This window comes from Phocoena sinus, chromosome 14 (genome assembly GCF_008692025.1).
Source record: "Phocoena sinus isolate mPhoSin1 chromosome 14, mPhoSin1.pri, whole genome shotgun sequence".
NCBI classification, from domain to species: domain Eukaryota; kingdom Metazoa; phylum Chordata; class Mammalia; order Artiodactyla; family Phocoenidae; genus Phocoena; species Phocoena sinus.
The window spans coordinates 61,796,423-61,810,213 of record NC_045776.1 but is presented as its reverse complement, the minus strand read 5'-3'; the positions used below and the strand labels follow the sequence as shown (position 1 = coordinate 61,810,213).

Here is a 13,791-nt window from a genome sequence, read left to right as displayed (position 1 = left end):
CAAAACCAGGAGGTAATGCGTATGTGCGCTATGAACAACAAATCCCCTTGGGCGACTCAGGCCCACACTACGGCCCTGATGCTGCTTCTTCAGGTGGCCAAGGACACAACGGGAGCCGTTCCCTCAGGCACATAAATGTGCCCCAATTCCTAAAATCCAGTGTATGAACCACGTTATAACGATAAAAGCGTGAATATTCACACGAAGCACTCAGTACAGAGGTCCATCAAATAACAAAATCTCCAATCCACGGAACAGCCAACTTCTTTTATCAGAAATAAACACTATGTTTTCTCTGGACTAAATTTACTACATAAGTTATATAGTTATGACTGTGTATATATATTTTTACATTACTCTTCAGATAAAAAAAATAGTTAAATCCCAGGACCTACCTCTAGTTTGGAAGTAAAAGATTGTGGCTCTTATATTTAAATACCAGTAGGATGAAAGCTAAGTTCTGAAGGGGGCAATATTTATCTTAACGGACAAAGTCATAGAAATATAATAGTTCAACCAAGCCATCCAGCTGTAAACATTACCCAACCTTGAAATCATGCTGCATTATGTCCAGAAAGGCCCTCTGTTCCAACTGGAAGATTCCAGCATTCTATCATCCTGCTGAAGGAGCACACCAGGTTGGATTAAACCCAAGTGTGTGAGCCGCGCACACACGAGCCAGCAGCAAACAACGCGGAGGGACACAAGGGGTGTCAGCAACCTATTCCATGACATCTATTCCATGACCAACTCCCTGGGAACTCCGCTGCTCGCTCCACCTCCAGGGCTTTGGCCCCATCTGCCCTGCTAGCCACGTCCAGGGTGTGTTTGCACCTGGAAAGCGTGGTGTGGCTGCCCACATGGCCAGCAGGGGGACCAAGCAGACAAGACAACGGCCAGGGTGCTCCCCACAGGCTGTGCCTGGAGGGCCGGGGTCACTCACCCAAGCACCAGCGCCCACCTGGGCCCCTCGGACCATACCCTCTGCTCACCAGGCCACGCCCGACAGTGCCGGGCGCTCCCAGCATGCACCGCGGGGCATGGTAAGCACCCACACCTGCCCCAGCACCGACGCACGAAGGTGTGTGTGACCAGAACGAGCTAATTGGGGCTCAATTACCTCAAGATGCAGGTGTCATGTCTTGCTCCCTCCAGCTGTTCCCAACCTTTCAACCAAAAAGGCTGCCTTTCGAGGAAAACAAAACCAACTTTAGTTAACTGCAACGTACTGAAGATACTGAGATGGTTTTCCTTCTCTGGAGCTTCTGGAGCAGCCGGTGTGGGCGCCAACACCCTCAGGCTGGAAACAGAAGTCTGCGAAAGCATAGAGGGGACCAAGGGAGAGGCTCCCAGGAGACGGCACCCAGGCCAGGTGTCTCCCGTCAGCCATCGAGTGAAACAGTAAGAAAATGAATTTTATGTTGGTATCCTTGGGCAAAAGGCCAGGGAAGAGTTTGATCTCAAAAAGCGATCGCTGAGAACGGAGAGGAAGGACTGAGGGAAGTGTCACACAGCTCCTCAAGCAGCTGCTGCCGAGCCACCCCTCCCCCACCTCATCCCTCCACCCGGGGCCCACGTTACCCAGCCGGTTAGGGTGAGGATGTTGGGGAAAGACCAAGCATAGTCGTTGGCCATAAAATCCCGTAATTTTATTTAAAAATGTATTATTAGACTGTTTCGTGCCCTTAACCTACCTGAGCAGGTTTAATTCCAATTTAAAATAGCACAAAGTTCTTGAGCACATTTAATTCGAATTTAAAACAGCACAAAGGTCTTATCTCCATGCTGGGAGCATCCACTAAAATCACTGCATCTGCCCACAGCAAAGCTCTAGCAACAGTAAAACTCTCTTCACCTGTGTATCCCCAGATGCCACGCCCTGATTTTCACAACAGAAGAATGGGAAGAAAAATTTAAACATACCATTTCATTGCCAAACTTGAAAAGATTTTTTTCATAACAATATTCAGCACTGGCAAGACTACAGTAACCCCCGTGTCCGTGTGCAGCGTCCCAGCCTTTCTGAGAATCAACTGGTAATACTTCTGGAGGAGCCTCTAAAAGTTAGACCCACCACCTCCTCCTTGAGGAAGCTATCCAAAGGACGTAATCAGAATGTCCAGTGCAGAATTATTTATAATAGGGAAAACTGCTAACAGCCTCAGCGTCCCAAAACGGGCTTAGAAAAAAAAAAACAATATAACCACAGAGTAGAATTTAATAGTCATCAGCAGTGGTATTTTTGGAGAATATTTAAATTACATGAAAATATGTTCAGGGTGGAATGTTAAGTTTATAAAAAGTATACAAGTTTGATGCATGATTTTATAATTAGGTCTGGAAAGAATCTACAAAACTGTAAATAGAGGTCATCTCTAAAGGTAGTGGAATTATAGGTAATTGTAGTCATTTTTATTTTCTTCTTGTTTCTTTTTTTTTTTCTCTTCGTTTCATAGTTTCCTAATTATCTTCAATAAGTATATAATCAGGAAAAAAAAGGATTTCAGAGACTAGATCCATGACACTGGTTTCAGCCAGGCCTGAAAGAATCTCTGGAATAAAGTCAGGTTCAAATAGAGGGTGGAACCCCATCTAGGGCCAACCCGGGCCCCCATATGCCTGACAGGGGGACCAGACAGGAACTCTCCCAGGCCAGTGCAGCCCCCAACGCAAAAGAGCACCCGTCCAACCCCACCTCAGGGACCAAATCAGACAGAGGCCCGCCAGGCTCCACAGTGTGTGGCCACCACAATCCCCTCAGAGGGGACGGCACCACGCAGCCACTAAGGGGTGTGAAGGGGCCAGGTCCCACCTGCTGCCATGGGAAGGTTTGCAAAGGGCTGGGGAGCCGTCCTGCAGGACCCCGGACATCCGCACCTCCTGGGGCCTCACTTCAGGCCCCATAACCTCAAACACTTAGGTCCGTCTGGGATGAACACAAGAACTGCCCGCCGATACATGTGGTTGATTAATCCACGCCCCCTCGGAGTGAGACAGAGAATCTGAGAGATGTATCATCTTTTCATTTCACCCCATTTCAGGGACTTGCTGGGTCCTGCTGAGCCGGGAGGGCCTGGGCTACCTCAGTCCAGCCCCGCAGGCCTCGGGTGCCCCTCGGAAGACAGGACCGACACCCGACAAACCTCACCCAGAGAAGACCAGCGGAGGTGGTTCCACAGAGCCCAGGACCACAGGCATCAACTCTCTGGCTGATTCCTCCTGGGAGGACGAGGTTCAACATGGACAAAACAGAGCCACCAAAGGCCCAATTCTTGAAACCAAGGCTGTGAGCACAGGCAGGACAGGCACAGGAGCAGGGTTTAGAAACGCGGGTGGGGCCCGGAGGTGGGGTGTAAATCAGAGCCATGGACAAAGGTAGGAAAGAAGGAGGAGCCCTGGGCCCTGCTGGGGACGAGGAGAGACTTGGTCTCCCTCCACCCGCCGTGAGTGGTCCCTGAGGAAGGGCCAGCCCCAGGGTCACAGCCCAGGCCCCAGCGTGACGTGGCCACCTCCACCTTTGCTCACGAGACAGCGATTCTTCACTCCGGCATTTCAGGCTTCTTGCTGTCTGTGTGCCAATGGCATGGTGGCAGTGCCCACGTCCCAGGGCTGCTGGGGGGCTTCAATCAGCTAATATAACGCTAAGGACAGCCTGGCACAGGGGCGGTGCTGCTGTCGCTCTGACCACTACCCGGGGAAGCCCTCCCGAGCACGGCCTGGCCTTCCGCCTTTGGAACAGTGGGATTTCACTCTCGAAATTCCCTCCCAACTCTGTGCGGAGGCTGCTGGTCCCAGGGCCATGGACCGGCCACCAGAGGCCCAAGTCCACTTCTGGGAAACCAAGGAGGCAGCACTGGGAGCCTGCAATCCACAACCCCAGGGATGGGGGGGCACCTTGCCACACCCCACAATATGGCTGGATAGCAGGGTTGGGGGGTAGGATGGGATGGGCCCTTTTTGCAAATTGGACAGAGCAGGCTTACTTCTTTTTTGTTTGTTTGCGTTACGCGGGCCTCTCACTGTCGTGGCCTCTCCCGTCGCGGAGCACGGGCTCCGGACGCACAGGCTCCGTACGCGCAGGCTCAGTGGCCATGGCTCACGGGTCCAGCCGCTCCGCGGCATGTGGGATCTTCCCAGACCGGGGCACGAGCCCACGTCCCCTGCATCGGCAGGCGGACTTCTCAACCACTGCGCCAGCAGGGAAGCCCCCAGGCTTACTTTAAAGAGAAATTCTAGGTCCATTTAGGGACCATGTCGCTCACACCCACCCAGTTCCTAGCCAGTCCAGGCTCTGAATCCTGTCTGCACAGAGAAGATCCTGCGAGTCATTTGGCCAGGGCCCAACTTAGGAGGTGGCTTTGTAATACAAGCAGTGTGTCCGCCAGCAACTAGAGCAAGACCATTAAGTTCATTACACCTGTCACTCTGCCAGCTGACTATCCACACGCCAGGGATGAAAGTACACTGTGCCCAAGGAGTGTCACCCAGCCCCCTCCCAGGCAGCTCACACACTTATGTCAGACAATTTGTTCTCAATGCCTGCACCTGCAGAAAGAACAGCAGCCAAAGTTTAGTTTCATCGGAAGCTGGACCCTGGATGGAAGACGAGGTGCCATGTCCCCTGATGCAGAGGAGGGGAGACATGGGGGTAAGGGGCCATCGAGGGGCAGGGCCACCAGGCCGGGGGAAAAATACAGAGCTGCTCCCTGGATTCTGCCGCCTGCAGCCCTGGTGAAAATAAAAGCAAGAGACACACCCTTTTCGCTTCCAAAGCAAGTCACAGAATTCCAGGCAGCGCGCAGAGACCTTCCACACACCCACGTACTGCACATCCTGCATGCTCCTGGGTGCCCAAGGCCCTGCCCACCGCTCACAGCGGTAATTTATTTATCCCCGTCATGTAACGTTAGCAATCTGTCTGAAGCTTGGCAAGCACCAACTTGCACTGTCATATAAACCGTCTGACAAACTTAAAGTTTCATAAGTGCTTCTTTTTTCCAGCAGACAATAAAGCATCATAAGAAAAAAAGTTATCTCCTTTTCTGTTCCTTTTCTCTCTTCCTCTTCCAAAATAAAGGCGGGTGGGAGCGGGGCTGGGAGAGAAAGAATGAGAAAAAAAGAAAGCCAACCACAAAAGAACTCATGCAAACAGAAATGATCCCTCAGCAGGATTCTAAACCTTGAAAGTCTCAACACTTTTCCAATGCCAAGGAAATGAGTAAATGAGTGGGGGAGGGGTGGCACCCGTGTCTGTTGGTCTTGAGGGGGTGCAGAGCAAAATCTGCAAAACAAAAGTACGATCATTAAAAATTAATAAAGGGTGTGGACAGCAGCCTCCACCCGCTTCTGCTCGTGGGGATTTGAGCCAGACACTCTGCGTCCTCATTAAGTGGTGTCTGGCAGGCTGCCGGGGTTTTAGTGGGTTCTGGGAATGCCAATATATTAACCAGAGGACTCTTTGCAAACCCTTTAGAATTTTTATTCTAGAAAAGTCAACCATTTGGCACAGAGCAGCCTTATTTTTGTCCGGGAAAGCGCTCTGCTGCCAATCAAGGGAGAAATTATAGCTATGTTCTTCGTAATTTCCAAGACCTATCTGGAAAACAAGCCTGGTGGAAAGAAAAGTCCTTACAAAAACAGCTTAAAAGGCCAAAGTACCATTTTTAGTGGAAATTCAAAGAAAAGCAATCCATACTCAAATCACATGGATAGGAGACAACACAAACATTATTTTCAAGTCTTCTATGATAGAGAGAAAAACAGTATTAATGAGAAATACAAACCCAACATTTCTACAGCAATTAATAGTACAGGTGCTCACCTGTGTCCCCTAGCTGCCTAAAAATAAAGCTAATAACACCACCAAAAAATCTCCCTAACACATGGCAGGTCTTGTGGCCTAAATTTTCAGATGGAGTCAGAAGCTATACATTGCTATTTAAAAATTGAAGATTCACTTTCCATCACACCCATGGTATAGGTCACGGTGTAACTCTAAGCTAACAAATCCCATGTAGGCAGAAAGTCACTTTGACATGAGAAAATACTGGCTTCCAGGAGAGTGTTCTGAGACCTAAAAAAGGAGGGGGTGGAAGCAGGGAGAGAGGGCACTGGGGACCCCGTAGCATTCCACACCGTTTACATTGAATAGCCACAAATCTATATGAAGTACGTCAAATGTTTCTAAAAATTTTCCAGGTTAACATGGAATGATCTTTTCATTTCTTTCTTCCTTCTGTATTAACTCTCACCCAAAAGAACAGACACATCACAGAGACACCATAAGCCCAGACACAGAAGAAAGATAGGAATAAACTTGCAAAGGGCCACCAGGAAGATGTTAACAGTCACAGTTGCCAGTGTCCCTGCCCTGAGCGCTGAGTGGTTGGTTTTACGTGATGACAAAAAGCCATGACCTCCTGCCCAGACCATGGGGGTGACTGCACAGGGATCTGGACAAGCTTAGGGGTTTCTGCTGGACCACAGGCCAGGAACCACCCCCAGGGCACTAAGTCACCGCAACCCTCCAACAGCCCTGAGGAAAAGCCAACCACGTCCCAGGAGCTGCGGGCCGCTATGCCAGGCTGCTAAGTCAACCCACACTGCAGCCCAGGCCCAAACTGTAAACACCTCTGCAGGCGGGCGGGTCCTGCTCCCAGCGCCAGGCAAGAAAACTATTCTTAGAGCACTGTCAGCATTGGGGGGGTGGGAATAAATATTTGTCTATATACTCTGGCAAGTGGGGGCAGGAGACTTTAACTCAAACAATATGCCAACAAATGGGCACAAAATCCCTTAATAAGCAGCTGGCACTGGCTGGGTTCCTCTGCAGGACTGTGGTCATGCAAAGGGCCCCAGAGAGGATTCGAGAGACAGCCCTAATACCTGCTGGGAAAAGCCTTCTCCATCGTAAATACAAGCCTCCACAAACTAGAACCACAGCCAAGACTCTTTCAAGGGTAACAGCAGAATGTTAAGAAATTAGAGGGGGCTTTTAAAACAAGGGAGGAAGGCAGCTACAAGTCCATTGCAGCAAATCCCTTACTGGCACTTACAGTCTCAGCCCTAATTCCTAACAGTGTGTTCAATGTCAATAGCAAAGTGAAGCTCTTAAAAGAATTAAGCTCTCAAAGATAATGAGGAATATACCCCCATGTTTTAAAAAGCACTTCTTTGCAAGAGCCATCAAAGAGCATCCAAGGATAGGAAACCAACTATTATAATTCAATACATGTACATGGATAATAATCAAATCTACTCCTTTGTACATGGAATGACTCAAATTTGACATGACCCTTCACTGAACATAAAGAACATGTTCAAGAGAACAGTGCAGAGTACAAGGGCAAATGTACAGGTGACAGTAAAAGCAATATAAGTCCTGGAAAGACTAAACACTCCTATGCAAATGCAGACCTGACTGGATTTAATGGCAGTTTCTCAGTGCAGATCCTCCAGGACCTGTCCTGTAACTCACACTGTCCTGCAGCTTCAGGGGAGACAGACTGGGAGAACACCCTCTTAGCTAGCCAAACAGGCGGAAGGACCATTTTAAAAGGAATCTTCCTGGTCTAGCCCCCAGGAATGCACCAACCTCCATGCCAGCCACCAGACCACATATTTCCAAGAGCCAGGGTGGCTCACCATCGCCACCCACCTCCACTGCAAGAAGCCTACTAACAGCAGCTCTGGAATCAACACGGTGCAGCTTACCTCACCTCATCCCACAACACCTACACACAGTAGGTCATCCAAAAATATTATCACCATCATAACTAACATTTAGAAAGCAGCACTGAACTACAAGCGAAGGGTCCAGGAATGCGAAGTTGCAAAAAAAAATTAGAAAGGAGAAGGAGAAGGGAGTAGATGGGACACAGAGAAAGAGAAGAGAAGCCAATCAGAATTATCCAATTTTAGCTAATTAAAAGAGTCTCTGGGGAAAACAAAAATTACGCTACTTTATGTGTCCACCAGCACTCAGTAATCACTCCTGCGTCTGGGTCCCAGCTAGCTACGAGTTTCCCGCTGTGCCAACCCGCGCGCGCTCAGCCGGGAAGCGGCCCGACCTACCCGCCTTCTCCAGGTGCCACCCACCCCGCCGCGGTCCCCGTCGTCCTCCAGAAACCTCCGCCTCATCGGAAGCCTCCTCCTTTACCAGTTAAAAAAAAAAAAAAAAGTTTAAAACCAAGGATTTGCCCTCGGGGCCAGCGCGGCGAGCTGCCCAGCACCGAGCCCAGGTCTCGGGCGACGCACTTACGGGGCGCGCCTAGCCCCCGGGGGTCCGGCGGGGGTCCCGGGAGGCGTCCTCTGCGCTGCGCCCCGCAGACCGCACAACAAAGGCAGGGCGGCTGGGCTGGGTGCTCGTCGCTTCCTGTTTATTCCGCCGTGAGGGTCACAGAAATTCTGCCCACGCCCGCTTCCTGCGGGCTCGGGGCTCAGCCTGAGGGCCAGCGGCGCCGGGACAAGCTGCTTCCCAGCCGCCGCTGGAGCCCCTGCGGTCCGCGCCCTGCTCAGCGCGCGGGGTGCCCGGGACGCGGGATCCAGGGTCCCGCCGCTCTGCGCCTCCCTTCCCGCAAACTCTGGCAATACCCGCACAACCTGCCCGCAGACGCCGTCCCCCGCCGCGGTGGCGCACAACCGTGCGGGGCACCGGGAAGCAGACGGTGCGGTGGGGACCGCCCTCCTGCTCCCGCCCCCGGGAGCGCCCCGGGCGCCGCCGTGCCCACCGCGACGCCGCCGGGACTCGCGGGGGTGGGGGGCGGCCCGCCGACGGCGCGGCTCGCGGACGTCCAGTTCCGGCGCCCAGTCCTCCCGCTCGCGCCCCCGGTCCGCGCGGCACCGAACTTGGCCGGACGCCGGAGCTCTGGGTCGGCACTCACCTGCGGCCGCGGCTCTGTAGTGAGGCTGCCGGCGCGCGGGGCGCGGGGGGGGCCGCTTTAAGGGCCGGGATCGGCCCCGGCTCCCCGCGTTCCCCGCCCCCTTCCACGCTCCCCGGACGCTCAGCCGGCCTGGCGGCGGCAGCTCCTCCCCGGTTCGCAGGAGATTCCCGGTCCGGCCGGCCGGCCGGCCCGCTGCGCCGAGCAGGGAAGCGAGAGACGGTGCCGCGGATGCCGCCTCCGCCTCCGCGCCGTCTGCCTCGCTGTCCGCCGGCCTCTCCGCTCTCCCCATCCCCCTCCGAGCTGGACCGGCGGCGGCCGGGCGGGGGCGGGGTGGGCTGGCCGGACCCCGCGCGGGCCGCGCTGACCTCCGCGGGCCGCGGGCACCGAGCTGGGCGAGCGGGCGCCCGGGCCGCGGGACCCCCGGCTGCGCACGCGGCTCGGCTCGGCCTCGCTGGGCGCGCGCCCACCGCCGGCCGGCCGGGGAACTCCATCCCGGAGCCGGGAGACGACGGCGGCGGGGGGGGGGGCGGGTTGCGCCGCGGGCAGCCGGCCTTCTGGCACTAGCTGAGATGCACAGTAGGGCTGCAGGGCCCTTAGTGGGACGGATGAATCCTCCTATCCCCACCTAGTCAGCCCCTTCCCAGATGGGGAGTTCAGGTGGATTCTTCCCACTGCGACCCTTTCTCCTTGGAGGACCTACATCTCTCCTAGGAAGGCCTTTGGGACTTAAACTCCACTCGAGTGCGGACAGTATACATGTTGTCTTCCAGAAGTACTAGCATTCACACTGGCCAACCTGACTGTGTTTGATAGGGGTTTGGCCACAGCATACGGGCATTTTAACCCAGCTTTATTACAGCCACCAAAATTAGACAAATTAATTGCCAAACTTAACCCCCCTGCAGACATATCAAAATATACCAGTCTGGGGTTTCAGGCAGGGTATAACAGAAGGGCAGCTAATTAAAGCAGCTAATTTTCAATGTCTCCACCTCCCCGCCAAAAGTTGACCAGCTCATGCTTCCATAATATCAGAGAAAAGAATCTTTCGAAATCTACATTAACTTATCAGTAACATTTTAGTTAGTGAAATGTTAGCTTAATTCAACTTCCTTTGAACAGTCCTCAGCTGTCCTCAGCTATGATGGTAACTGCTGTGTAGGATTTGATCAGTGCTCATAGGTGATACAATATTAACTACCATTTATTGTGCCAGGCCCTGTGCTAGGAATTTTACGGAGATTATCTAATTCAATCCTCAGGAGAACTGTGGCAGCTAGTCTTCCCCATTACACAGATGAGAAAGTTGAGGCTGTGAAAGATTAACTTGTCTCCAGACCACAAAATCCCGAACTGGCTATGCACAGTGCGAGAGCTGAACCATACTGCCACCTACAGCCGCGCTGACATCCCTCCTGCTCAGCTCAGCCCAGCTCCCAGGGAGTCCCAGGCCCCAGGCAAATGAGGAGTGTCTACAGCAGTGGGACAGCTTTGAATCTGACCTCCATGGAAAACTTCTTTAAATGAGAAGTGAGCTGATCAGTGCTTTAATACAGGTAATCTGAATCTTGACAAGCATCTACTTGCTAGCCTATATTTAATGTGCCAACTAACAGCAGCTATGGGGTTGGAGAAACTGTTTTCTTGCCCTCTTGAGGTCAACAGAGAAATGGCGTTTTCCTTCTAAACCTGAAACTGCCCATGGACAGTGGAGAAAATGTTTTTTCCAAGAACAGGAAACAATTTGTTCTTCTATTTCACTTGGGCATCATTTCCTTGCGTACGATTTAACCCTCTTAAATTGAGACCCGAATTTTACATCTTAGCCTCAGCTTTACCATTTATGATGAATCTTAATTCATTCTGCATTCCCATTTCTTGCTGTCTTCCCTAATTTATAACTAGAAAGTGCAGGTCTCTGTTTCTATTTCTGGAAAACAGCTATGGGAGGAACGCTGTCCTCATATTTGTTCTGCATTTCAGCTGCCCCCTCCCACAGCCCTGCACACACACACACTCGCCACAGCAGTGGCAGAGCCAGAGGCGTCTGGATGCAGGTTTGCTCTCTGTAAAACCCGCCAGCTCACCTGACCGTTAGTAACCTCTTGTGTTCATGCCAAGGGCCCAGGCAGAGGCCAGGAGAGCAGCACTTGCTTCTGCTCCGAAGAGTGGAGCACATGTGTCCGTGGCGGCCAGAACTGCACCTGCTGCTTAGGAAGGGCCCCAGAGAGATCGGGGAAATGAATGGAGCCTCGTATTGTGATGGACAAGAAATAATATTGAGGTAAAATATCACTAAACTGGGTGGAAATCAACTGAAAATGGTTTCAAGGAGTGGGATGTGAGAAACATTCTTTCTCAGTATAAATCCACTGCAGTTTACCTGGTGTCCATTAAATCCCGACTGTACTTAGTCTACAGAAGAAGGTCAGTCATCCAAGGAGACAAAAATACAAGGGTAACCATGAGCAAATGTTGAAAGATTCTGAGGGCCCCAACTGACCGCAAGATAAATGTGAATCGGAGAATATAATTCGGTTATTTGGATCTCATGTATAACATTTGGATGGGACTTAAGCTATCCAAAAAAGATCCACCCTACTCGTTGCACCTTTTAAATTAATAAGAAATGGAGAAGGAGTGAGATATGCTTGCATTGAGGGTAATTCTGCTGGGGAAGCGAAACCCCATCCAGATAAATACACGGGATGGGACACGGATGAGCTCAGCTCCAGGAGGGAGGCCTCTGTCCCGTGTGTCTCAGCCGTGTCATGGGAACATTTTGTTGTGTTGTCTGCACCATCAAACTGTCTCAGTGTCCAATCTGTAAACTGTAGATAACAATTCCCTCCTCACCTGATCTGCTGTGAGGTTGGCCATGTCCGCATCTCCATGCAAATACCCCCTTTGGGATCTGGCTGCCCCCACTGCTCCAGGACCCACAAACCTCACTCCCCCCTCTATGAGTGTAGATTTTAAATCACCAAAGACAGAAAGGAAAATATTTTGCAGGCGACTTCTGCTTTCAGCCTTGCTGCAATACTCTCCTTGGGCCAAACAAAAAACATCTGTTCTCTCTCTTTGAAGGGGAGCGGGTATAGGAAAAGGAAGAATACGGCAAGTAAAAGATGTAAACAATCACCTCGAAGACTGTCCATCCAGATGCACTTAGGTGTGGCTGCTACGCATCAGTTATCAAAAATGATGGAACAACTCCTGAGCGATGAACATTATTTTCAAACCACCTGCAGATAGTAAAGTGTAGTGAAGTTTCCTTGGTGTGTTAAAGCCACAACAGTTCACAGCTTCTGCCTCCTCTGGTGCCGTGGTGACCCCCGCCCACTTCCCCCATGTCCAGCAGAGCCCCTCAGGGCTGGCTGGTCCCTTGCTGAGTTTGGGGCCTGCTCTCCGTTGCAGTGACCAGCAGCTGGGTAGAAGGTGGCTGCTGCAGCCCCCACCCTAGCACACTGCTTTCTGACACACGGTCAGTCAGCGGGGTACAAATGGTCAGTGAGTTCAGTGTTCAGCACAGAACCTGGCCCAAAATGCCCTCAGTTAACTATCAGCTTCCTTCACCCTTTCTCATCCTTGCCAGCAGGGACAGGCTCTCCGGTGACTTTGTACTGGGTCAACTTAGCCACGGGGGTCCGTGCTCCCCGGAATTCCCTTCCTTGGGGTTGCAAGTGTTGAAATAAATTTCTAGGCCGAAGATGGAGACACTCATGCCTGGGGTGACCCGTCAGCACACCAAAACGTAGATGACTTTCATGTCCTACAAGCGCTCGTTTGACTAGAAATGCAGGGCATCCAGCCAGCCGTCCCCAGATGCACTACTAGCTCTGGGCCTCCTCACCCCAAACAAGGCGGGCTCTGCAGCCCGCACTGATTGCGTGCTTCCTCTTTGTCTCTTCTTCGTTCTCTATTCTTTATCCTGTGAGAGCTTCTTGCCTTCTGCCCCATTTTGCAATTTAAAAGGTCCACTTCATAAAACATTAAAGTTTGTATTACCTGAATTGTCCTCTTTAGTCTTTTACTAAGGCAGGTTAGGGATGCCATAGAGAAAGTTGTGGGCGACGCTGAAGGAGGGGTTGAGCAGTGGCCAAGACCTGCCAGGAACGCAGGGCGCCAGGCACCAAGCAGCCTGCATACCCCTGACCTGCTCTCCCTGTGTCCCCTCGTCCCCTTGTCTTGGGTCAGGGGTGCGTTCACAGCCTCATGGCAAAGGACGCCAGCACCTTCTGCCAGTCGCCTGTGTCCTTTAGGCTGAAGGGACAAAAGACAGACAGGGTTTGTTTGCTCTGTGGGCCCAAGTGGTGCTGTGAGTGCCCGTCTATCCCTGCCCCCCCTTCATAGCCAGTTTTCCTGCCCACCTGCCAGTCCTGCCAGGCCCTGATTCAGTGCCCTTCCGTGCACTGCTCACTACCACTACTGCCTGTAGTAAGTACCGACTCCGTGTCACTTACAAATGTTCTGCTTTTGTGACCCAACCCTGACCGACACAGAACCGTGGGCCAGGGTATCTCCCCGTCTCAGCCAGAGATCAACTGCTTGTGGAGAACATAACCCCCAATCTAGCTTCTTTAAGGAAAGGTGTCCCCCCAAAACAAACTATTTGAAAGGTACTTTACAAAAGAAGGTATGAAATAGCCAGTAAACACGTGAAAAGGTACTCTCTCATTAGGGAAATGTAAATTAAAACCATAATGAAAGGTTTTAAATGACTGCAAAGTTTAATCCAAGGAGACTGATTAACAGGAAACAAAAATAAATTAATCTCTCCTTCTGACCTTTCAGGTGTCAGTAAACTGATTGGAAAGGTTCTTCGGCAAACTTCCTCACGTTCCCGTAATCACTGGGCATGAGCAGCTGCCCTTCTGAAGCAGTCCTAAAATTCATCTTAGTCCTATAA

General features: G+C 51.7%; 1 protein-coding gene across 1 annotated transcript in view; it reads right to left on the bottom strand.

Moving 5' to 3' along the window:
* Window positions 1-9,163, bottom strand: part of LDLRAD4 (low density lipoprotein receptor class A domain containing 4) — a 318,283-nt gene extending 309,120 nt beyond the window's left edge. The window contains 1 exon segment of the mRNA XM_032603666.1: window positions 8,883-9,163. The gene's annotated coding sequence lies outside the window, so the exon portion shown is untranslated.
* Window positions 9,164-13,791: the final 4,628 nt, after the last annotated feature.